Raw genomic sequence first — 24,821 nt, forward strand, 5'->3', positions numbered from 1 at the left:
GTGACGCTACCTCATCTCCATCCACATCTGACGACAGCAATTGGCCCTTTAGACCGTTCTTGCTCTTGTTACTAACTTTGAAGTTGCTGTTGAATGACTAGAGGTTGTGTAGATGGTCATTGTGTCGGGGATGTAGTGACTCTTGCCGCTCTGAAGATCCACCTTCTTCCCTATCTTCTGAAGACATTTCACCAGTACTTTTGGATCGACGGAGCCCACCATGAGTGAAGGCAGCAATACCCTATATTCCATTGAGGGCTTTCTTCACCCGCTTCATGCAGGCATCGCAGTCTATGGAGACCTAAATCTTATCTAATATAACGTAAATCTAAATCTAGCATAAATAAATGTAAATCTAGTTAAAAATAAACCTAAATCTAATCTAGTTTAACTTAAATAAACCTAAATCTAATTTAACGTAAGTCTACATCTAACCTAATCTTTAACGTCTTTTAGGATAGTTTCCTACGACGTTATAACTCTCTTCTTCTTGTGTGTGTGCGCGCGTGTGGATGTGTGTGCCAATAAAAAGAGATAAATGGTATAACCTTTCTATCACCCATGCCAAGTATGATAGATTGGTTATGCCATTTCCCTCTTGAATAATAGGTCTTGAGTTCAACTCCTCGTCGGATAGATCTTTAGGTCTTTTAATTTTAATTAGTTTCCTACGACGTTAAATTAGTTTCTCTCTCTTTCTCTCTCAATGTGTGCGTTTTTTTGTTTATGCATGTTTTCTCTCTCTTTTCCTCTCTCAATGTGTGCGTTTTTTGTTTATGCATGTTCTCTCTCTCTTTTCCTCTCTCAATGTGTGCGTTTTTTGTTTATGCATGCTCTCTCTCTCTTTTCCTCTCTCAATGTGTGTGTGCATTCTTTGTTTATGTATGTGTGTGTGCGTTTTTGTTTATGTTTGTACTCTTTCTCTCTCTCTCTCTCTCTCTCTCTCTCTCTCTCTCTCTCAAAAACACTATGTGTGTGTGTGTATGTGTGTGTGAGAGAGAGAGAGAGAGGGAGAGAGAAAGAGGGGAAGGGAACATGAGAATGAGGAGAGGGAAGGAGCATACCTGGCTCTCCTTCCTCTCCTCGTGTGTGTGTGTGTGTGTGGAGAAGAAAAAGAGAGAGAGAGAGAGAGAGAGAGCGTTGCCTGCTCCTTGCTTGAGGGCGCCGAAAAACTCAGATCTGAGATATGAGTTTTTGGGCGCGCTCGGTTATTTCTTTTAGCCTAGCCAGCATCGCTATGAGCGTCGCAAATTTACAAAGAAATTTGCGATGCTCATAGCGACTCCGGGAATTTTTTTTTTTTTGAGCGTCGCTAATATGAATAGCCTCTTGTAGTGCAACTATGGGAAAAAACAAGATTTACAGTGTCTGAGTTACGAGTGTCAATACATCACCTGAGCATTCTGTTAGCCCGGGATAGTCATGCATGGTCCACATTAGAATGCCTCTGATCAAAGCATTCCGTCGTCCTGTGTGTCGGCTCATATCCACCACCTCTATGCCAATCCACAATTGTTGTAGCTCTTCCAGAAGTGGACGAAGATACACATCCATATTCCCCACTTTATATCGCCCTGGCACAATCAAGCTTAGCCATAGGTGCCCCTTCTTCGTAGTCAACCACGAGGGAATGTTGTAGTTGACGATGACAACGGGCCATACACTGTAAGATGTTGATCTTTGACCAAATGGATTTACGCCATCCTTAGCCAGGCCTAAGCGTAAATTTCGAGCTTCCCTGGAAAAATCCGACCATGTTCCATCTATATGTTTCCAGGCTGCGCAATCTGCAGGAATTCGTAGCACACCATCCGAAGATTTATTCTCCTCATGACATGATGCTAGGGCGGCCATGGACTTACATTCGAAGAAATGCTTGATGCGAGGAAGCAGAGGAAAATGTCGCAAAACCTTTTGTGGAATTTTTGTCCCGTGGAGATCTACTCGATATCTTTCGGAATCACATTTCGGACACTTCTCCATGTCTATGTATTCCCCTCTGAAAAGAATGCAGTCATTAGGACAAGCGTGGATAGAATTGTAATCCATCCCCAAGTTTCGCAAAATCTTTCTTGCTTCATCTCGGGAATCTGGCATCACATTGTGAGCTGGTAGTATGTGCTCTTTAAGCAATCTACACAACATAAAAATACGATACAGTCGTGTGAAAATCTATCAGATCATTATACATTTAGAGTTTTATTAAAGTAAACTAATTGTAATAGATCACCTGAAAAGCGCTGTGACGCTAGTGTCACTCCATCCAAACTTTGCTTGCATGTTGAGAAGAACCAGGAGTGCTTTCCATCTAAACATACGTGCTCCATTATACAATGGCGTATCGGCTTCACTTTTCATATCATCATAGATAAGCCTTTCTGAATCCATGATCGTCTTGATCATTTCATCAATCTCGGGCTCAAACATTGCCTCGTTGGGAATGTGCTCTGCATGATCATCCCCCGAGCTGTCAGAGGCTACATCTTGTGGCCTCACATATGCTGCTTGACCAAAGCACCTGCGAACACGTCTATTGGGTTGCAAGATTGCTGCTTGTTGGCCAGCGTCAGAGTCCGACGAGTTATAATTGGCAACAACTCGATTTATAATAGCTAGATCGAACTCGCAAAATTTGCGAACGTGCTGCAAAGAAACACGTCTTGTCCGTCGCACAGCATGCTTACATTGATTACAAGGACATAAGACCCTCGTTGAGAGATAGGTGTTTTGGTTGGACGGTCCCACATCCTCGTCACTACTCATAATGAGGATAAAAATCTTATAACCTAGACAACAAATTTAATATTCTATTGGCATTCTTTGTCTTATCTCTCTCTCTCTCTCTCTCTCTCTCTCTCTACCTCACATTCTCTAGTCATGTCCAATCCCTGCACACCTCGGTCTAGAGGTGCACGGAGATCAGAACCATCGGGTTATAATCTCGTCTTTATTGGTCAATACCTATATTTGTGGGTACAAGAAATCTACAGACCCACGTCTACATGATACTGCATGTAGTGGACAAAACCCCTTTGCCTCTTCTCTAGGTGTAGCAGTTCACAGCATCTTGAAATCTTTTCATAGTAGATCTTTTCACTGTTCGTCTAACTCTAAACCCTAAACCGTAAGTAATTCTTGCGTGGACTCGATCTAACGTAAATAAGCGTAAATCTAAATAAACGTAAATCTAACTAAAAATAAACCTAAATCTAATTTAACGTAAGTCTACATCTAATCTAATCTTTAACGTCTTTTGGGATAGTTTCCTACGACGTTAAAACTCTCTTCTTCTTGTGTGTGTGTGTGTGTGTGTGTGTGTGTGTGTGTGTGTGTGTGGGTAAACCTAAATAAACCTAAGTCTAATCTAATATAACATAAATCTAAATCTAACGTAAATTATGTTTTATTAAAAACAAAGAACTAAACTAACAGGGATTAGAAGAACCTTAAAACTGATTTAACACATAATTTATCACATAACTTGGCAAGAGTTGGCATTCTCATCACTAAAGATGTGAGAGTTAACTTCCGGCGGTGACGTTGCCTCATCTCCATCCACATCTGACGACAGCAATTGGCCCTTTGGACCGTTCTAGCTCTTGTTACTAACTTTGAAGTTGATGTTGAATGACTAGAGGTTGTCTAGATGGTCATTGTCGGGGATGTAGTGACTCTTGCCGCCCTGAAGATCCACCTTCTTCCCTATCTTCTGAAGAAATTTCACTAGTACTTTTGGATCGACGGAGCCCACCATGAGTGAAGGCAGCAATACCCTATATTCCATTGAGGGCTTTCTTCACCCGCTTCATGCAGGCATCGCAGTCTATGGAGACCTAAATCTAATCTAATATAACGTAAATCTAAATCTAGCGTATATAAACGTAAATCTAACTAAAAATAAATCTAAATGTAATCTAATTTAACTTAAATAAACCTAAATCTAATTTAACGTAAGTCTACATCTAACCTAATCTTTAACGTCTTTTAGGATAGTTTCCTACGACGTTATAACTCTCTTCTTCTTGTGTGTGTGCGCGTGTGTGGATGTGTGTGCCAATAAAAAGAGATAAATGGTATAACCTTTCTATCACCCATGCCAAGTATGATAGATTGGTTATGCCATTTCCCTCTTGAATAATAGGTCTTGAGTTCAACTCCTCGTCGGATAGATCTTTAGGTCTTTTAATTTTAATTAGTTTCCTACGACGTTAAATTAGTTTCTCTCTCTTTCTCTCTCTTTCTCTCTCAATGTGTGTGCGTTTTTTTGTTTATGCATGTTTTCTCTCTCTTTTCCTCTCTCAATGTGTGCGTTTTTTGTTTATGCATGTTCTCTCTCTCTTTTCCTCTCTCAATGTGTGCGTTTTTTGTTTATGCATGCTCTCTCTCTCTTTTCCTCTCTCAATGTGTGTGTGCATTCTTTGTTTATGTATGTGTGTGTGCGTTTTTGTTTATGTTTGTACTCTTTCTCTCTCTCTCTCTCTCTCTCTCTCTCTCTCTCTCAAAAACACTATGTGTGTGTGTGTGTGTGTGAGAGAGAGAGAGAGAGAGAGAGAGAGGGAGAGAGAGAGAGGGAGAGAGAAAGAGGGGAAGGGAACATGAGAGTGAGGAGAGGGAAGGAGCATACCTGGCTCTCCTTCCTCTGCTCGTGTGTGTGTGTGTGTGTGTGTGTGGAGAAGAAAGAGAGAGAGAGAGAGAGAGAGAGAGAGAGAGAGGGAGAGCATTACCTGCTCCTTGCTTGAGGGCACCGAAAAACTCAGATCTGAGATCTGAGTTTTTGGGCGCTCTCTGTTATTTTTTTAGCCCAGCCGGTGTCGCTATGAGCGTCGCAAATTTACTTGTAAATTTGCGACGCTCATAGCGACGCCGATATTTTTTTTTTTGAGTGTCGCTGTGTGAGCGTCGCTAATATGAATAGCCTCTTGTAGTAGCTTTGTCTTTGTTTGAGTAAAAGAGATGTGAGATAGATACATTTGTAGGTACAGATTCGAAGTATGAGTTGTTCAAGTAGTCTATGTCTAAGTTTGTTTGTGTACCTATTCTAATTCGATTTAGAATTTGTATGAAGTTTGGATCGTGTTGCCGCATAGTTGTTTTAAGCTCATAACATTTTGGGTGTGTGTGCCAGTATGAAGGTGATACTGTTTCCAATAAGTTTAGTTTACGAGTAAAAATCCAACTATCTGGGACAGGACTTGCTTGGCAAAGGTCACCACATAGTATAACATCCAAGCCCCCAAAAGGTTTATTGTGCACTCTTTTAATTGCTCGGAGTCGTGAGTCTGCTAGTTTGAAGATGTTGTTTCCTATTAAGGAGACCTCGTCAAACACGACTAGTTTAAGATCTTGGTAAAGTATAGAGAGTGCATTTAGCTTATCTGGATGAAGGCTTATGTTTGTAGAAGTGATCAACGGTAAAAGTAATGCAGAGTGGATGGTTGTGCCTCCAATGTTAAAAGCAGTTTTTCCTGTGTAGGCCATTAAGAGTACTTTTGGTGTTTCATGTGAGGAGTTGGCGCGGTAGTTGTAATATCTTAACAATCCTTGTACTAGTAGTAATAGTATAAATGTTTTTCCTGTGCCTGCACCACCTGTGAGAAACAAATGAATTGAAGTGTTTGGCTCTACCCTTTTCCTTAGCATGATGTCATCAAAGATTAGGCGTTTCCCTGAGTTTAGTTTGCTCACTGCAAGATAGTAATCTGCATTTGACATTGTGAGAGTTTTAGTTGCAGGTAGAGAGAATGGTTTTTGTGTTTTTGGATGCATATTTATCAGTTGAAATATCGATGAGATTGTGATTGCAAGAGGAGGTAGATGTGGTAATCTTTGAAGTACTATTGGTATGGATCTTTGTTGTATTTTTCTTCATTGTTAGTAACGAGGTCTTTGTGAGTTGAATATACATTTTCCCAAGTTCCTAAGTTGTGCAAATGTTGGTTCTCATCTATTATCCAAGAAAGAAATAAAAGGCATTTTTGTCTATAGAAGGCATCTGGGTTTTTGACAATGTTGTAGCGTATATATCGTATGATCTTGGCTTTCTTGAGCGGTCTATATTGGTTGCCTTTTGCAAGTGTGCTAGGTCGTTTTGCGTACTTGTCAATTATGGAGTCAAAGAATATTGATGTACTATTTGGATCAAGTGTCTGGAGAACGGCCTTTTGTTTTAGTAATAATGTTCGTTCAGTTGTTGTGTTTGTATTAATGACAGTGAAGTCACGTGTACTGCTATGAAGTGGTAATGAGAGTGCAATATAGACAGCTTGTTGGGCGCTTACTTGTTGTGTATTGAGAATTGCGTTGCCAACTCTTCGCAGACATTCGATGGTGTTTGAATTGTTTTGCACACAGAAATCTAGTTCACTCTTTATGGCTTGGAATAGAGTGTTGTCAAACTTAGTCATGTATGAAGTACAATAACTAGCTGCACCATGTGCATTGAGTATAAATTGTATGTCAGTGTTGGCATCCCATAGTGTAGCTAGTGTTGGGTTGAAATTATTTTTGTAAAGATTTTCTGGCTCACATTGCACGGAAATTGTAGGTTCACTTATGTTTGTGCGTAATGAGTATATATATGATTCAAGGGATATTGGTAGATTTTTTAACCATGAGTCAAATGTAACAGTGCATTCAGGTTGAAGTTCAAGAAGGCTTTCTTTGACAGCGCGAAGTGTTAGTTTGTGAAGTTTACTATTTTACATGTTAGAATCAAGTGGTCTAAGAATCATGGTGTAAGGCATTGGAAATCTAGGGAAGCCAAAACGACACGTCTTCCATTTTTTTTGACACATTTTTCAATGTTTGTGGGTATGTACATCACGTAGGCTCTCAGAAAGAAGTGTTTTGTTTGTGCTAATGTACTTATCAATGAAAGTGATTATGGTGTCATCGGGAGGTATTGGTGCATCTTTTATCCAAATCAACCCGTGATCGTGCTGACTACCCCCACATTGAAACTCTGTGACAAAGAAGTAATCCAACAAATTTCCTACAATTAAGTTGTCGTGTTTCGGCAATATTTTAAGAGCTTTGAATCTATGAAGGTAGTATCGTGCAGTAGTGACTGTATCTGAGCGAATAAGGCGTTTTTGGTAAGAGATGTTGGTTTCGTTGGTTTCTTTAGGTAGTGGAACTATTTTGTGTAAAGCGTGGAGCAACGTATCCCAACGTCTCTCTACTGCTGAGACTCTGACAAAGAGGCTTGGAGGACCTAATTATCTTATCATTGCAAAAGAATTTTTTTTAAGTTTGTCTTTGTAGTCTGGGGAGGAACGCAAGCTTTCAAAATCTCTATAACCAATTCGAGAAGCTAAGATGCGTTCAATGTTGGTATCTTCACGAACATCACTTGCTTATAAGGGTAGACCTTGTAATTTTCCTTTGCGTAACCGAATCCAAATTGATGACAATACTTTTTGGGTCATAATTTTAACAGCTTTGAAAAACAAGCTTTCAATATTTAGTGAAAAGCGCCTATCTTTATGCATAAGCTCCCATTTTGCTATGGTATGGTAATGTGTTTTAAACTGGTGATATCTTCTAGGTTCGCCATAAAATAGGGTTGGAAAGGTAAGCTCTTCACAAAATTCGTCATTAAATAATCCCAATGGATGGTCTCCTTCACAAACGTATGTAACTTTATCATTGTACTCAACAACTTGTTGAGGAGTATCTATACCATGCAGGATAACGTCAGAGTAAATCTCGCCGTCATCGTCAAGGTTTAGGTTGATTGGAGTTTCTAGTGACATATTTGAGTTTTTTTTACTTTGTGCCAAATGATCCAACCAGAACTTATTCAAAGTAACATTTTCTTGCTTATATAAAGAAGTAGTCAGTAGATCTTGTGTAGCCCTCATAGTTACTAATGGTCTAACCATGTTACTTAAATAAAAATGCTTGTACTCTAATTTTCTCTTAATTCCAATTAAAATAGACGCTTCTTCATGCACAAAACGTGGCAGCACTTTGTGGGTTTCAGAGATGTTTGCAAGGACATTCACAACGCTTCCGTGTATTCCATATTGTCCATCGAAAGTAAGCTCTCTTATCTTAGCAAATGGAATACGTGTGGATACTAATCGTGCTTCTACATTATTTAAAACTGCAACATATGGCAAAGGTGTATTAAAACCCATTGTGTTGAGTGTTGACAAAGAGAGAGAGAAGGCAGATTTGGCAGATCCTTTGCAACTTGTGCATACCTTTTCTAGGTTTGTATCTTCTTGGGGTATGGCTCGTTGACGTGGTAAAATATTTCTTTTGGTACATGTTAATTGTGATCGAAACATTAAGCAACCACAAGATTTTCATGGAGTAGTGGGCTTATCATTTATTGCTTTTACAAAGGTGGAAATGGCTTTGTTTTTGTTTTTGTGGATGGTTGTGGCTTGGTTACGTCTAAGTTTTTGAATGTCTTCTGGAAGGTTTTTCACTAAGCTTTTTGCTTTACAAAGAATTGACGACAATGTGAAAGGTGTTGAAGGGTGAGCTTCCATGAAATTTTTAGCAATAATGGTAAAGCTATCATGTGGGTGTTTGAGTATGATGGTGAGGAGATGTTGTGTCATTGTGTCATTCCAAGAGAGACGCTTACGCTTGCCTTGGTTTGGAGGAAGTATTGGAAGAAACATGAAACCATGTGTTGATGAGATAACTCCAAGATTGTCTCCAGTAACAGTATGATCATCATTACCAACAAAACAAGAACGTTGATACTTGTTTTGGTCATTGCAAAACACTACAAGGAATTTTCTTTGGAAAGTGAAGGCAAAAACAGCTACTATCTCCATCGTTAGACCCATTGAAGTGTTACATGTCTGCAATAAGTCTATAAAACTACTTGAATTGTTTGAAGAGGTTGAGGCAGTGTTTTGTAACAGTGCTCGAGTGTAGGACTTGCAAAATTTTTCATTTTTGAAATTGTCAAACATAGCAAGTGTTAAACTTTCTTTAAACTTAGAGAAGTTTGTACGAGTTTGTAGGATAGCATAAAGCGCTAAAATAATGTCAATATTTCTTGGATTTTTACTTGCAAAAGTATTTTGCAAAACAATCTTATAAGGTAGTGAAGTGTCATTCAATGTGTTAGTCATTTGTGTGTGTGTGTGTGTGTGTGTGTGTGTGTGTGTGTGTGAGAGAGAGAGAGAGAGAGAGAGAGAGAGAGAGAGAGAGAGAGAGAGAGAGGCGGGGGGGAGGGGGAGGAGGTTATGTAACAAAGATAGATATATGTGTGTGTGTGTGAGAATCTGTGTGAGAGAGAAAAGGTTATCTAATAAGATAGATGTGTGTGTGTGTGTGTGTGTGTGTGAGAGAGTGAGTGAGAGAGAGAGAGAGAGAGAGAGAGAGAGAGAGAGAGAGAGAGAGAGAGAGAGAGAGAATGCTAATGCTTGCAAAAAGGTTAGATGTTAGATTATGCAATGTAAATGTGCATGTGTGTGCCTATGCGTGTGTGTGTGTGTGTGTGTTTGTGAGTGAGAGAGAGAGAGTGTGTGTGTGTGTGTGTGTGTGTGTGTGAGAGAGAGAGAGAGAGAGAGAGAGAGAGAGAGAGAGAGAGGGAGAGAGAGATGTTGCTAAAAACTAGAAACTTGCGATGAAAATTAGATTGAAAGCCACAAATCAATACAAGAACAAAAGCATCAACATAGGTTCAAAGTAAATAATTAGATACAATCACATCAATTTTTGAGAGCCCGTTGCTCGATAAAATATGTGATATGTCCTGACACACTAACTTTGAAGCTTCCTATTTTCATAGTAGATGCAAGGGCATCTCGTGCGTCGATTGCTGATTCCAAGTAAAGGTCTTTGAAGGGCTTGTCAAAGCAGAGAATTGTATCTACAATGTCGCCAAGAATCTTTGCATTGATTACGTTGTCTGTTGTTGTTATTCTTGCCTCTAACTGTGGTACCTTGTTGATCCTACAAGTTTTTGCACAAGATGTGCAATAGCCTGTGCTCCCTGCACAATGAATCTTTGAAGAGTTGCATGTAGCGCATTGTTTCACCAAGAGGATGCTCTTGATGTTCACAATTCGAAGGCTCCTAGTGACCTATGAGCGGTAAAAGCAACGCATAGAAACATTGGAAACTTAATTATATGTGGATCTATAATGAAAATAAGAGTCTAAAACAAAAAAGACAATAGGAAAACCTTAGTTCCGTAACCAAGTTCTTTGGTTTGGGATTCAAACACAAAAGTAAGTTTTGCACGTAGTCGTGAGCTGTGTGCAGGTGTGATGATGGTCATGTCCACAACAAATAGCTTGTTTGAACTACCTTTGAAAGAGCCAACATTTTGAGCAACATTTGTTTCAAGGTCCTCTAACAGTGACTGTAGCTCTGTCTTTCTTTCATTAACAAAAGAGAGCTTCACGACAAATAAGAGAAATCAATACAAGTTCAAGATGATTACTTTGATGCTGTGATAAATACAAACAAGAAGAATCTTACAATGGCTGTGTCTGAAGATGTTGGACCATCTGCCACAAGGAGATCCCCAATTGCTCGACCAATACCACAAGTAGACAATGGATCCTCTCTATGAATGATGACAAAGGCTACTATTGCCAGGGGCATCCGTATTCTTCTTCCATGCAGTGCAGGAGCTTCATCCAAGAAATCTCTTATGCTGGTTTTGGGACAAAAGCTAAGGATGACTGGGAAAGGTTCAGCCTTAATCACAAATGCAGCTGCATCCAAGTAAAGAGAGTATGGTGCAGTTCCCCCATCATTCTTGTTTTTTGATTTCATTGACAAATTTTCAACCCTGATGAACTCTCCAATAGATAGTTTATAGGGAATACTTTTCAATGCATTCTTGGCCAACAACTAATGTGATTGTATGCATGCATTGGACATCAACCAGATCTACTTTTAAGAAGCGCCCATATTTTGCTTGTTTGGGTGGTACCTTATAAGTACCATATCTATTTAAAATTTTTCCTTCCAAGGCAAACCTAGGGCTGGATTCTGAGATCTCGCTAATATGAAACAAAGGAATAGCACTAGGTGAATGAGGCATTAAGTTGAGGTTGTGGTCTTCAGGGTCAGGCTAGGTCGATTCGCTATGTGTGCCAGCAAGAGAGAGTTTTCCTTTGTCAGCCTGAGGGTTGGAGAAGCCTGAAAAAGGACATGGCTTCACAAAATGTACACAAGGCAGTTAACAAATATTGTTCGCTTTCAGAATTAAACAACATACCTTCTTGTGTGAATTTTGGAAGGAGGTCCTTTTTCACCTTGTTTTTTGGTTGTATGCGCTTGAAAACCTTTGGTGGTACTCCTAAAGGGGTGCAAGATGCCGTGGGTAAGATAGCAAGAGTTTTGCAAGGAGTTTGTTGACGTTCATGAGAGGACAAAGGAGATTTCGTATTTTGACATGAATCTGTAAAAGTAGTATTCAGGTGGAAAGACTATTGTAGATTCTTGATTTTGAGTTTGTGAAGGAGAGGAAAGCGAGTTTTAGTGAATGAAGTTGAATGCGAAAGTGTAAGTTGACAATTCAGAAGAATGTACCGGACTCCACATCCATGTTGTCATTTGCACTAAAATCTTCACTGCATTCAGGTGTTCTATCATCCCCTGAGATGTAGTTGCTACCATCCATGTTTAAGCCTATAAACAATGAAGAAAAGACAATTAGATGTTGGTTTCAATCAATTAGCAGTTTGTGGCTTAATCAAAATCATTATTATTAATGACAATCAAAGTAGCAGATATCAAGGAAATCAAAATAACACATATCAAAGAAATCAAAATAGCACATAACACTGATTTTGTTCTCGAATGCACTGTAATCTGTTGCAGATGCTATGATATGTAACTATAATCTACTATCCTACAATGGAAAGCTTGGGCTGAGAGCTTAACTGCCTTTGATCCTCCTGTGTAAGACAACGAAATGCAGTCAAGAGGCTTCCGCCCTGCTGATGCCACCTTTGGGTGCACTCTAAAAGCTTGTGGCAAGCCTACTGAAGCAAGCGAGGGTCGAGAAACACATGCTGAGATTGAAACACATGCCTTGAGATAGGAAACCTTACTGTTGGCAACACTCTAGTTGAGCGAGACAATGGCAAGTCAGTCAGTAGATAAATCATTTGTTAACCTACCAGTTCCATTGCTGGGTGCTGAAACAGGAACAGATGGTCAACATCTCAACATGCGAGAGAGAGAGAGAGAGAGAGAGAGAGAGAGAGACTGATTTATGTTCTGAACTTCTGAGACAACAAGGCAAAGTCAATATTATCGGTAGTGGATATTTTCCTCCAACTCACTTTGCGCTAGTTTGAAGGTCATTGAACTAGCATAAACATGATGGCCTATGCCAGTGCCGCACTCCACGCCTAGAGGCTGGCAATATGGCAAGAGAATGAAAAGCATTTTTAGAACTTGTTTGCGCAGTTGGCAACTACACGAGCCTCGGAGCAACAACAACAACAATACTTATATACTACAAACTCACTACAGAGAAGTTGCCCCACCTAACAAAACGTCCAAGTAATCCTGCTAGTGGCCATCACTTGCACTAAAATTGGGCGATGGGAGCAAATGCTTACGAACATGATAGTGCTCAAGCCTTGATAAACCGGTTGCTCTTCTTCAAAACCTCTCCTAATCGGTTTATTCCACTTATCGAAATCAATCTGTGTCTATGCATGTGCATACGCACAATGACACACGAAAGTATCAGAAAGGGGGTGGACAGCAACAGGATAGGGTAAAAAGAGTTCAAAGAAGACAAAACATGTGCGTACACATGTGTATGTGCACATGCACTCAGATGCAGGCGCACAGTAACCTCATTATGTAACCTGCTGGAAGCGTATACAGGACAAACTGCAAGCACAAGTAGAGATCAAAGAAGACAAAACATCAGAAAGCATCAGAAAGGGGCAGGACAGCAACAGGACAGGGCCATCAATTTCTTGTCATTATGTAATTGTGCGCAATGTGTTTTGTGGTTTTCGGGAGGTTTCTCTTATTTATTTGGACTACACATACTTGATGAATCAAATCCCTTGTTATCAGGATGCACTTGACATGGAATGGGCTGAGAGATTAAGGAGTAGGGATCCACTTATGGCTGCGAGGCATGCTTTGCAGGATAGAAATACTAGAAATAGAACATTACATATACGCTGGCAGGAGTTCAATAACTTGAGGTTCTGCTCGTCTCCTAACGAGGAGGACGAGTCAGAGGGATGGAGGATTGTGATGATGTTTCTGATGATCAGAATGAGATTGGCAAAAGTGGGTCGGTTGATTCATACCACTGCATCCGGATCAGGTTTTAGGCCAGCTTGGGCCATCCATTGTATGCGTTGATGAAGGGATGTAGATGTTTTTGAGGGCTAGCATGGGCATATCGATCAGTGGCAAGACATAATCTTTGGATATCATGGAAATGCAAATTTGCAGCACCTTGGAGTGAAGGACACCATAGATCGCATCAGACAGGTTTGGAATGTTGGAGCCAAGCTCTATGGCACCCTCGAAGTATACGTTAAGGTATGTGCCACTTCTTGCTCTTTGTTGTGCATCTGGGATGTTTGCGCATCAGAAGCAATCATCCAAAAGGCGTTGATTTGAGTATACAGAATCAAGCCCAGGAGGTCCCTCAGCACCTCTAGCAGCTTGTTTCCAAGCATCAGGTGGTGCTTTGCATTCGGCAAAAGTACGTAAGATTCAAACCCTTTCTGACTGAGGTGAAAGATTACTATTGTCATCGTGAAGCATGACAGTGAGAAAGAGAAGAGCTTTTGTTATCAGCAAGAAGGGAAGGCCATATTCAAGCTCTTTGTAGTGCACTCTGGGTGTGAGCCAGGCCCTCATGAAGGAAATGCACGGTTAATGCATAGGCTTGTTGGGTCAACGGGTATGCACACGGATATTGTGACAACTATTGTCCAAGAGGAGGAGACTAGAGGTAAACATATATCGCACAATTGCAGGCTTATACATGCACAATAGCCTGCTTACATAACCTGCTGGATGCGTGCACGAGAAAAGCGACAATCACAAGTAGACGCTAATGGGAATGACATGCTCTTCTTCAAAGCCTCTCCTAATCAGTTTATTCCACATATCGATCAGTGGCAAGACATAATCTTTGGATATCATGAAGATGCAGAAGTGCACCACCTTGGAGTCAAGGACACCATAGATCACATCAATAGGTTTGGACTGTTAGGGCCAAGCTTTATGGCATCCCTGAAGCATACATTAAGGTATGTGTTGCTTCCTGCCCTTTGTTGTGCATCTGAGATGTCTACGCATCAGGAGCAATCATCCAAAAGGCGTCGATTTGAGTACATAGAGTCAAGACAAGGAGGTCTCTCGATGCCTCTAGTAGCTTGTTGCAAAGCATCAGGTGGTGCTTTGCAGACGGAAAAAGTACATAAGATTCAAACCCTTTCTGGCTGAGGTGAAGATCTACTGTTGTCATCGTATGGGGGAGTGAAATCTACAGAAGCTTGGTGTTTTGAAACGGAGAAGGTACTCGTGGAAATGCTGTGGTTGTGGTTTTCACTTACGAGCTATCGTCTCCATCACTAACTACAGCGAAAAAGAGAAGACCTTCTATTATCAGGAAGAAGGGAAGGTCATATTCAAGCTCTTTGCAGTGAACTTTGGGCGTGAGCCAGGTCCTCATGAAGGAAATGTGTGGATAATGCATAGGGTTGTCGGGTCAATGGGTATGCACATGGATATCATCACACCTATCGTCCAAGAGGAGGAGACTGCCACAATCCATTATGCAACAGATGACTTGAAAGCCGGGGAAGTTATCATGCAGAGGCTCTTTGAAGGATTCATGCACACACTATGGTCCTGATGGAAATTCTAGAGGGAGGCTAAAACCCTCATGCAAAGAACACTAAATATGAAGGTTGTTATGAAGCACCATGTAGATTTATAGCTACTAAAACCACTTTAAAATAACTCATCAGGCGACTCTGAGTAACCATATTATATTTCCTATGAGGACGTATACTCTCATCTTAGGTGCTCAATCGACATTCCTGGCATCAACGAAATAAATCTAGCTACTCGAAAGGTGTAAAGTCTAAAAAATTTCCTATGAATTCATCAGTGCTGGCTCATGCGATGCTTGATCACTTGCATAAGTTTTCTTACCAGGTCCAAGCTGCTCTTGAGTCTTCAATCACTAAGTGCTAGCTCAACTAAGTTCAAGACCATCTCTTTCTAATATCAGAGGTAGATATGGGCTTGTGCTTAAACAAGTGCATTTTACTAACAGTAGAGCTCAACATTGGGCAAGGTTCTAACACCATCCCAGCTGGCACCCTACAGCCACTCCTAATAAAATGAGCAAAACTATGGTTTCCATGAAACACTATTATAGCTACTAAATTGGATGGAAAACAAAGTACAAATCCCATTGAAGATTAGGGACACTCCAAATGACACAAATTAACTCGAAATTCTATTCTTGCAGAAGCAAAACAAAACATAAACAAGTAAAGGAGCACTTACCGTTATCCCCTTGGAAAGTTCAGCGTTTTGCAGATGCAACAAGAATAGCTTGGTTCCGCAGATGCAACATGAAGAAGAGCTCGAACAAAATTAAGTAGAGGGCAATACACATATCATCTCTGCATCCATAGTCTAGCACCCACAAAATGTATAAGGATAACATAAAAGAGCAACAATATCTGCACAGTGACATTCAAAAGGAGGTAGATCCACTGTGCATTATGCACAATAGCTTACTTGCGTTGCTGGACTCTGTTGCAGATGTATTTGAGGAGCTTGATGCTTTGCAAGTAAACAATGAAAGAGGGAGTGTCTCATTAACATAGTAATAGCAGAAATGGAGGAATTCAAGAGCTAAAAGAAAACTGATAGCTTACTTGCATTGGTGGACTGTGTTGCAGATGTATTCAAGGAGCCTGACATGTGCATAGCTTTGAATGCGCCACATGAATTAATCGGCAGATTTCTTCAGTTTCCTCAAAATAGAGGTGTCAAGGTGCAGAGAGTGTCGAAGTTGCCGCGCAAAGGAGACTCATACATGCAAGAATAGCCAATTGAAGAAGACTGGACACCGTCAGTTCAAAAATAGTGAGAAAGTTTACCAAACCAACTTACACAAAATAGGTAGCGTGAGAAGCGGGAAGAAAAGACAAAATGTATGAGCTGCCTTTCCAAACTCTCACTAAGGCTGCTCTGCAGGCCAAAAAGGCTCATACAGTGCTAAAATGACTGGCGTCTATCTTTGCCATGCAAGAGATAAATAATTTGCTGCGTCACTAACCAAGCCATAGATCTCACGAGAAAAGAGAGGGAGAGAGGTACAACAAACTAGTCTTGCTTGGTGCGCCTTGGCTATATAACATCTATAGAATAATCATGCAATGCACGCCAATTGTGATCAAACACAGCTCATTGAACTTAGGGTCTGGAAGCCACTACTGAAGGACATCAGAAGCTACTACAAGGACATTTATATTGTTACCCGCATTCGTCTTCATTTAAACTTTTGTAATGTCAGTTTGATTGTACAACTTATTCATGGCAAGGTTGTTATAGTGTTGGACGTCGCATCTGTGAATACAGATTAATTATCATAGTAAAGTTGTTGATGTAGTCATGCACATGAGCTTCAACTATAATACATGCACCCAAGGTACAATTGATCTCATCTACGACTGTTTTTCTTTCAAGAATAATGGTCAAGAACTGAAGAATTTTAGGGTTCGTTGCATGTCTTACAGAGCATGACATCTTGTACAAAGTTGCATGTAGTCACTGCACTGAGCTTGTGATATGGCATGTGTTACAAAGCTCTCGTGCGTGACTACAAACTCGGGGTAGTTGGGCAAGATCACCGAGCAAGAGAACATATTTGTTCTTGAAAGGATCTGCCAATGTACTGCTTGTTACATTGACATTTTGTCTTACAATAAGGTCAAAAGTCATCTGGGTTAACATGGATAGTTCATCTATAATTATAATATCTGCCTCTTTTATGTCCAAATATCGCTCATTGGTCTCATGAATAGAGAGGCGAGACTGTTAATTCGTAGTTGGTATCTTGAACTGGTAATGGATTATAGATGCAATGTTGCTAAGTCTTGTTGCTGCCACTTCGATGGAAAAGCGCCCAACAGTAATACATAAGTCAGGGCAACAGGAGTGTCTATTTTATTTGTCTATCAATCTTATTTATTGCTATATATGTGAGGTATGTTGTCGTGCAGGAAGGACATATTTCTAGATTGTGAGCAAAGACGTCACATTGCATGCTCCAATCTTTATACAATCCAGTAATTTTAAACTATGACCTAGCACATGGGCAATAAGCTAGTTTCAAGTTGGCTGTAGTTTTCTCCCTAGCTTATTGACGCTTGGACCGTGATCTTCTAGGTCTTGAGAACTTCATACCGACACCTAGTGTTTGTGCTATATATGGCTCACTCTACTCAACTTGGCCTCACCTATATATTTGTATATTGTCCTCAATATGAATCAGTCTTTGGGAGTGTACATGGTGTGTCTCTTGTATCGTCTCTCTCTCTCTCTCTCTCTTTCTCTCTACATCTCAACATGGTACCAAAGCGGTAACGATCACGTCCCGATTCAATTCATGGTGAAAAAACAGTATGTGTATGTGATTCGCACGTAAGATTCAAAATTGCTACAAATTTTATTTTTGAGCATTGATTTTTGTTGACTGTGGTTGTTTTGTGTTAAGAAGAATATTATTAGTGTTTATTGCTAATCAATCTAATGAATCGTTTATTACATTTTCTTGTTGATTTGTTTTTTGACACCATGAACTTCATCTCAATTTTTGGGGATCTTCTGCTCAAAATTTGGAGAAACGGAAAAAGCGCGATGGAGCATGGTATACATGGTACTTTTCATCCAAAACTTGTTCGTCTCCTCGAGATCATTGATTTGAGTTCTAGGGTTGCATCAATCGGAGTTCGCAACAGAAAGTTATGCTGATTTTACTGCAATTGATCTTGACGCACCTTTCATCCTCGTGCGTCTTCGTGAAGCGTCCGTGATCGTTTTTTAATTTTGGCGTCAACTTTTTCAAGTGTAGCTTTTTTCTATTCATATTGTGGCCGTCAATCTTGCGTCTCACACCACTCTATTTTGAGGACTCTTTTATTATTAATGTTTCCTTTTCCCTGCTTTTTTGGATGATGTGTCTCACATCTTTGGACGTTCATTGAGCATCCTTCTTGCGTTTATCGTTGAAAGAACGCAATCATCATATTCTCTCGTTCTCAATTGCAGCCTTCACCATATATGGTTTGCAGATTCTACGATCTTATCTTATATGTCTTCTCGCAACAAGATATGGCTATGACTATTCTTGTCAACGGCTTTCCTTCTGGCCAACGTTCTGTTCCTCCTTTCCAAGGCCAAGGATTTCCAGGCTGGAAAGCAAAGATGTTGTTAATTCTTGAAGGCGATGAACTCTTTGATGTTGTCGTTGGAAATCATGCTTATCCGCCTCAGCATGTTGATACGAATCATGATAACGTGCTTATCACTGAAGGACCTATATTTGAAGATTGGATATGTTGTCTATACGGATTGGCAACGACGTGATAAAGCATCTCGTCGGTATATTATTTCTGCTTTCTCCAATAAAGATGGTCCGGATTTTCGACCAAGCTTGCATGTCTTTAGGTGAATACTCTCAACATTAAGAACGTCGTAATGTTGGTAATGATATAGCTATGATTTCAGAAGAGGAGACTGAGTCACAACAGATGGAACGTGCCTTTTATGCTTGAAGGCATCCATTTCAACGTGGAAATTGCACAGGTAGCCATCGCGGTAATGTTTTCTCTCGTCTCAAATTTCCCAATAAGCGATGTTCTTACTGCAACAAAAATGACCATATCGAAGATGATTGTTGGGCACGTCAATATGATGAAGAACACAATATTACCACAAAACAACCACGTTTATCTAGAGACTATTCTTCTTCTTCTTGTGAATATTGTGGACGATCTGATCATCCCACTCATATGTGCTATAAGTGTCGATTCGACACAGATCGTAATAGAGCATATGCTACTGAATATCGAAACAATATTGTACAAGAAACAAGCTGCATCCTATGTTCAGTTGCTCCAGACAGAATACTTCATGTACGTGATGGATCACTTTTTATTGTCGATTCTGGTGCTACAGGAAATATGACATATTAGTCTAAGTGGCTCCATAACTATCATCTACTACCAGTTCAACGTGTTGTTTATCTTGCTGAAGATACGACTTGTCAAGTAAAGGGTATTGGAGACTTATATCTTGGTACCTTATCTTCTTCCACTCAAATTTTTCAAGGAGTATTACATGCGCTAGATCTTCAACGTAATCTTCTTTCAGTTGCTAGACTTGTTGATCTTGGTTTGTTTGTTAGATTTAATCATACCAAATGCCGAATTGAGAAAGATGGATAGACTATAGCCACTGCTCCTCAAAACGGTAATTCGTTTGAACTCTCTCTCAACGATGCTGTAGCAATTGTTGTCAATGCTCAAGGTGATCATGATTGCAAAGTATGGCATCACCCTTTTGTTCATGCTGATTTCTCAAAACTCCTAAATCTTCAGCGTCGTATTCTTGTTCATGTCATGGATATTAAAGCCCATCTCCATATGGGAAGTTGTGAGTTTTGTGCTCTTGGGAAACATAACCATAAACCCTTTCTTCTTTGAAATAAAACTCATTCTCATGACATATTGGATCTTGTTCATACTGATTTCTGTGAACCTCTACCTTCTTCGAGATCAGAATATCGTTACTTCATTACTTTCATTGATGATTTCTCACGGTATACAATTGTATTTCTACTTAGACAGAGTTCTTAAGCCTTATCTGTTTTCAAACAATTTCACAAGGCTGTGGAACTTCAAACCGGCCGTCGCCTGATGAAGCTTCTTGGTGACAATGGAGACGAATATGTTTCTCGAGAGTTTGTGAGTTACTGTGCTGACAGTGGAATTTATCATGAACACACTATTCCATATTCAACTCAACAGAACTGTGTTGCTAAACGAAAGAATCTCACTATTCTCAATGCTGTAAGATGTCTACTGATTTATTCTGGTTTATCTCGTGTTTTCTGGGATGAAGCTACTTTGAAAGCAATATTTATTCAGAATCATCTTCCTACTACTGCACCCTCTGGTAAGATACCCATCACATCATGGACAGGTGACATTCCTTCTATATCTCATTTTTGAAACTTTGGATGTATTGCTTATATTCATATTCCGAAAGAAACACAAACAAAGCTTGATGCTCCTGGTCTTAAAGTTATTTTTATTGGATATTCTGATACTTCGAAAGGCTACAAATTCTATGATCCTTCCTCCAAGAAATTAATTGAGAATCATGATGCCACTTTTAACGAACAGCTTATGGGAGGCTCATGGTCCATGGATGATTCTGCTGATACTAAATCATTGCTTCAGGCTTTTTCATTTCTTTCAGATGATGCCTCTTCACGACCATCCATTCCAAATGTTGTCAATGATGATATTGATATTTTTGTCGATTTGCCTATTGATTTTGGACATGGCTCATGTCATGTTTATAATGACAATATTGTTGATAATGCTTTCTCTACTTCTGAAGATCCCGTCACTTATTATGAAGCTATCTCTTCACCACAAAAGGATCAATGGCAAGAGGCTATGGAAGCAGAGTACGATTCTTTTATCTCTAAAGGTACATGGATACTAACTGAACTACCTCCTAGTCGTATAGCTATTAAGTGTAAGTGGGTGTATACGACAAAAGAAAAGCACATGGATCTTTGGATAAGTTCAAGGCACGTCTAGTTGCGAAAGGTTACGCCCAAGTAGTTGGTGTTGATTATCAAGAGACCTTTTCACCAGTTTTTCGCATCAAAAGTGTTCGAATTTATTGGCATTTGCTGTTCAATTTGATTTAGAAGCTCATCAAATGGATGTGTGAAGTGCTTTTCTTAATGGTGACTTGGAAGAGAAAATTTATATGGAACAACCAGAAGGGTTTGTTATTCTAGGGAAAGAAGACCTTGTTGCTCAACTCCATAAGGCACTATATGGTTTCAAACAAGCTTCGCGAGCTTGGTATACAAAATTTGATCTTTTTCTCACCTCTAAAGGATTCATCTCTTGCTCTTCAGACCCCAACTTATACATAAAACACCAAGGTAGTAGCTTTCTGAAACTTGCTCTTTATGTGGATGATACCATTTGGAGATTTCTTCAGAAAGTGAAAAAGTTAGTGTGTTCTGCATTTGATATGGTGGATCTTGGAGAGATTCACTCGTGTCTTGGCATTCAGATCCAGCGAAACCGTACAAAAGGTATTTTATTCCTTCGACAGTGAAAGTTTATTGCGGATACTATTCAAAACTTTGGTATGGAATCCACACATTCGGCCAACACACCTCGTCTTGTGAGTTCTATGAAGAACACTTCTGACAATGGTAGTCAAGTTATCACAAATCAATCTTATGCTAACTTGATTGGATGTCTTCAGTTTGTTGGCATGAATACTCATCCTGATATTCTGTCTGTTGCTAATTATCTTAGACAACATCTTGCACGTCCTTCTGTTAAGCATTGGTCTGTAGCAAAGCGTGCATTGAAATACATGAAAGGCACTACAGATTTTGGTTTGGTCTATCATCGACAACTCACATCAGATTCCATGCAATATCTTTCTCTTTTGGGTTACATAGATGCAGACTGGGCAAGCTCACATTTATCTATGCGATCTACTAACGGAAATTGCTTCTTTATAAATGGTTGTCTTGTGTCTTGGACCAGCAAGAAACAACGCTGGGTTGCAGTTTCTACAACTGAGTCAGAATATGTCGCGGCATCACTTGCAGCTCGTGAGCTGATTTGGATTCGACAAATACTGGTTGATATTGGTCACTCTCCTCTTTCTATTACACCCTTGCGGTGTGACAACCAAAGTGCTATTAGTCTTGCAGAAGACTACGTTCAACATAGTAAGTCAGAGCACATTGCTGTCCATTATCATTATGTCAGGTATGAAGTACGCAAATGAACCATGGTTAAACACTGCCCAAGTGACCAGATGATTGCAGACATTCTTACCAAAGGCCTCAACGAGTCACGTTTCATCCTCTTGCGCTTGGAGCTTGGAGTTGCTTCGGCCTCACTCTTTCTAAATTAGCTTCTCTGCTATTGTGGTAGCTTTGTACATATGAAATTGTAATCCTATAGGTACCATGCACTATGCACACTCCACATTTGCACATTGTGCATGAATGAACTGTAACAATAAATGAGGTGTTTTACTGACCTGTAATTTTGTATTGCTGCTTTTTGAGTGTTCAATCTATAGGTGATGTTGGAGCTATATATGGCTCACTCTACTGAACTTGGTATCAACTATATATTTGTATCTTGTCCTCAATATGAATCAGTCTTTGGGAGCGTATATGGTGTGTCTCTTGTCTCGTCTCTCTCTCTCTCTCTCTCTCTCTCTTTCTCTCTACATCTCAACATGGTATCAGAGCGGTAACGATCACGTGCCGATTCAATTCATGGTGACACAACAGTATGTGTATGCGATTCGCATGTAAGATTCAAAATTGCTATAAATTTTATTTTTGAGCGTTGATTCTTGTTAACTGTGGTTGTTTTGTGGTAAGAAGAATATGATTAGTGTTTTATGTGGTGTTCATTTCTAATCAATCTAATCGTTGATTACGTTTTCTTGTTGATGACACCCTAAACTTCATCTCTAATTTTCTTGCTGTTCTGCTCAAAATTTGGAGAAACGTAAAAAGCGCAATGGAGCGTAGCGCAATGGCACTTTTCATCCAAAACTTGTTCTTCTCCTCGAGCTCTTTGATTTGAGTTCTAGGTTTGCGCCAATCAGAGTTCGCAGGAGAAAGTTATGATGTTTTTACTGCAATTGAGCTTGACGCAGCTTTCTTCGTCCTACTTCTTCATGAAGTGTCCGCGATCGTTTTTTCTTATTTTGCCGTTAGCTTTTTTGAGAAGATTTAGCTTTTTGCTATTCCTATTATGGCCGTCAATCTTGCGTCTCACGCCACTCTATTTTGAGGACTCGTTTATTATTAACGTCTCCTTTATCCTGCCTTTTTTGGGTGACGTCTCTCACATCTTTGGACGTTCCTTGAGCATTGTTCTTACGTTTATCGTTGACAGAATGCAGTACTCATATCTCTCTCATTCTCAATTGCGGACTTCACCATATATGGTGTGCAGATTCTGCGATCTTATATTATACGTCTTCTCGCAACAAGATATGACTATGAATATTCTCGTCAACGGCTTTCCTTCTGGCCAGCGTTCTGTTCCTCCTTTCCAAGGTCAAGGATTTCCAGGCTGGAAAGCAAAGATGTTGTTAATTCTTGAAGGAGATGAACTCTCCGATGTTGTTCTTGGAAATCGTGTTTTTCCGCCTCAGCCTGTTGATACGGATAATGATAACGTGCTTATCACTGAAGGACCTATATTTGAAGCTTGAAATGTTGCCTATACGGATTGGCAACGACATGATAAAGCAGCTCGTCGGTATATTCTTTCTGCTCTTATTGATTCCCTTTTGCTTGATATGTATGAACTGCCTACTTCCCACGACGTATGGAAGTACCTTATTGCAAACTTTCAGAAGAAATCTGTTACAGAAATACTTTATTTGAGAGGGTTGCTTAACATTGAAATTTTCTCTCGTCTCAAATTTCCTAATAAGCAATGTTCTTACTCCAACACTGAAGATGATTGTTGGGCACATCAATATGATGAAGAACACAATATTAACACAAAACAACCACGTATATCTAGAGACTCTTCTTCTTCTTCTTATGAATATTGTGGACGATCTGATCATCCCACTCATATGTGCTATAAGCGTCGATTCGACACAGATCGGAATAGAGCATATGCTACTGAACATCAAAACAACATTGTACCAGAAACAAGCTGCGTCCTATGTTCAGTTGCTCCAGACAGAATACTTCATGTAGGTGATGGATCACTTTTTATTGTCTATTCTAGTGCTACAGGAAATATGACATATCAGTTTAAGTGGCTCCATAACTATCATCCACTGCCAGTTCAACGTGTTGTTTATCTTGCTGATGATACTACTTGTCAAGTAAAGGGTATTGGAGACTTATATCTTGGTACCTTATCTTCTTCCACTTGAATTTTTCAAGGAGTATTACATGTACCAGATCTTCAACGTAATCTTCTTTCACTTGCTAGACTTGTTGATCTTGGTTTGTTTGTTGGATTTGATCATACCAAGTGCCGAATTGAGAAAGATGGACAGACTATAGCCACTGCTCCTCGAAACGGTAATTTGTTTCAACTCTCTCTCAACGATGCTGTCATAATAATCAATATCTAATTCTCCTAAATGATTTTCTCATATTAAACTGATCATTTAATGTGGGGAAGTGCCAAGGGAGAAAAAGCTAGAATATTGGTTAAGTTAGCAGACCGGCCACAGTAGGGATCCAAAGGAGGGAAAATAGGGATCCAAAGGGGGGGCCATCTGCAAAAGAGCCATGTGAAACAACGGGCTAAAAAGACCCTAAGGTTCAGCCCATTAAGACTTCCAAAATGCTAAGGTTCCAAAATTCAAAAGTTGTGTCCAAAGGTCAACCTTAGGGAAAATTGGATGCTTAGTGTGTGTGCCCAAAAAGTCTTTCTGCATCCCTACATGGGAGGGGGCGAGCCCCAAAGCTAGGGGATGAGAGAGAAAACCACACACACACACACAGGCTCCCTTTACACAAAGGGAATGAGGGACACATGTCAGCTCCC

The 24,821-nt window shown here is 39.9% G+C and overlaps 2 pseudogenes; one reads left to right on the top strand and one right to left on the bottom strand.

Moving 5' to 3' along the window:
* Positions 1-9,680: 9,680 nt before the first annotated feature.
* Positions 9,681-11,608, bottom strand: LOC147452195 (uncharacterized; annotated as a pseudogene).
* Positions 11,609-13,980: 2,372 nt separating this feature from the next.
* Positions 13,981-14,836, top strand: LOC147452196 (uncharacterized; annotated as a pseudogene).
* Positions 14,837-24,821: the final 9,985 nt, after the last annotated feature.

This window comes from Adiantum capillus-veneris, chromosome 8 (genome assembly GCF_014529385.1).
Source record: "Adiantum capillus-veneris isolate H3 chromosome 8, ASM1452938v2, whole genome shotgun sequence".
Lineage (NCBI taxonomy): Eukaryota > Viridiplantae > Streptophyta > Polypodiopsida > Polypodiales > Pteridaceae > Adiantum > Adiantum capillus-veneris.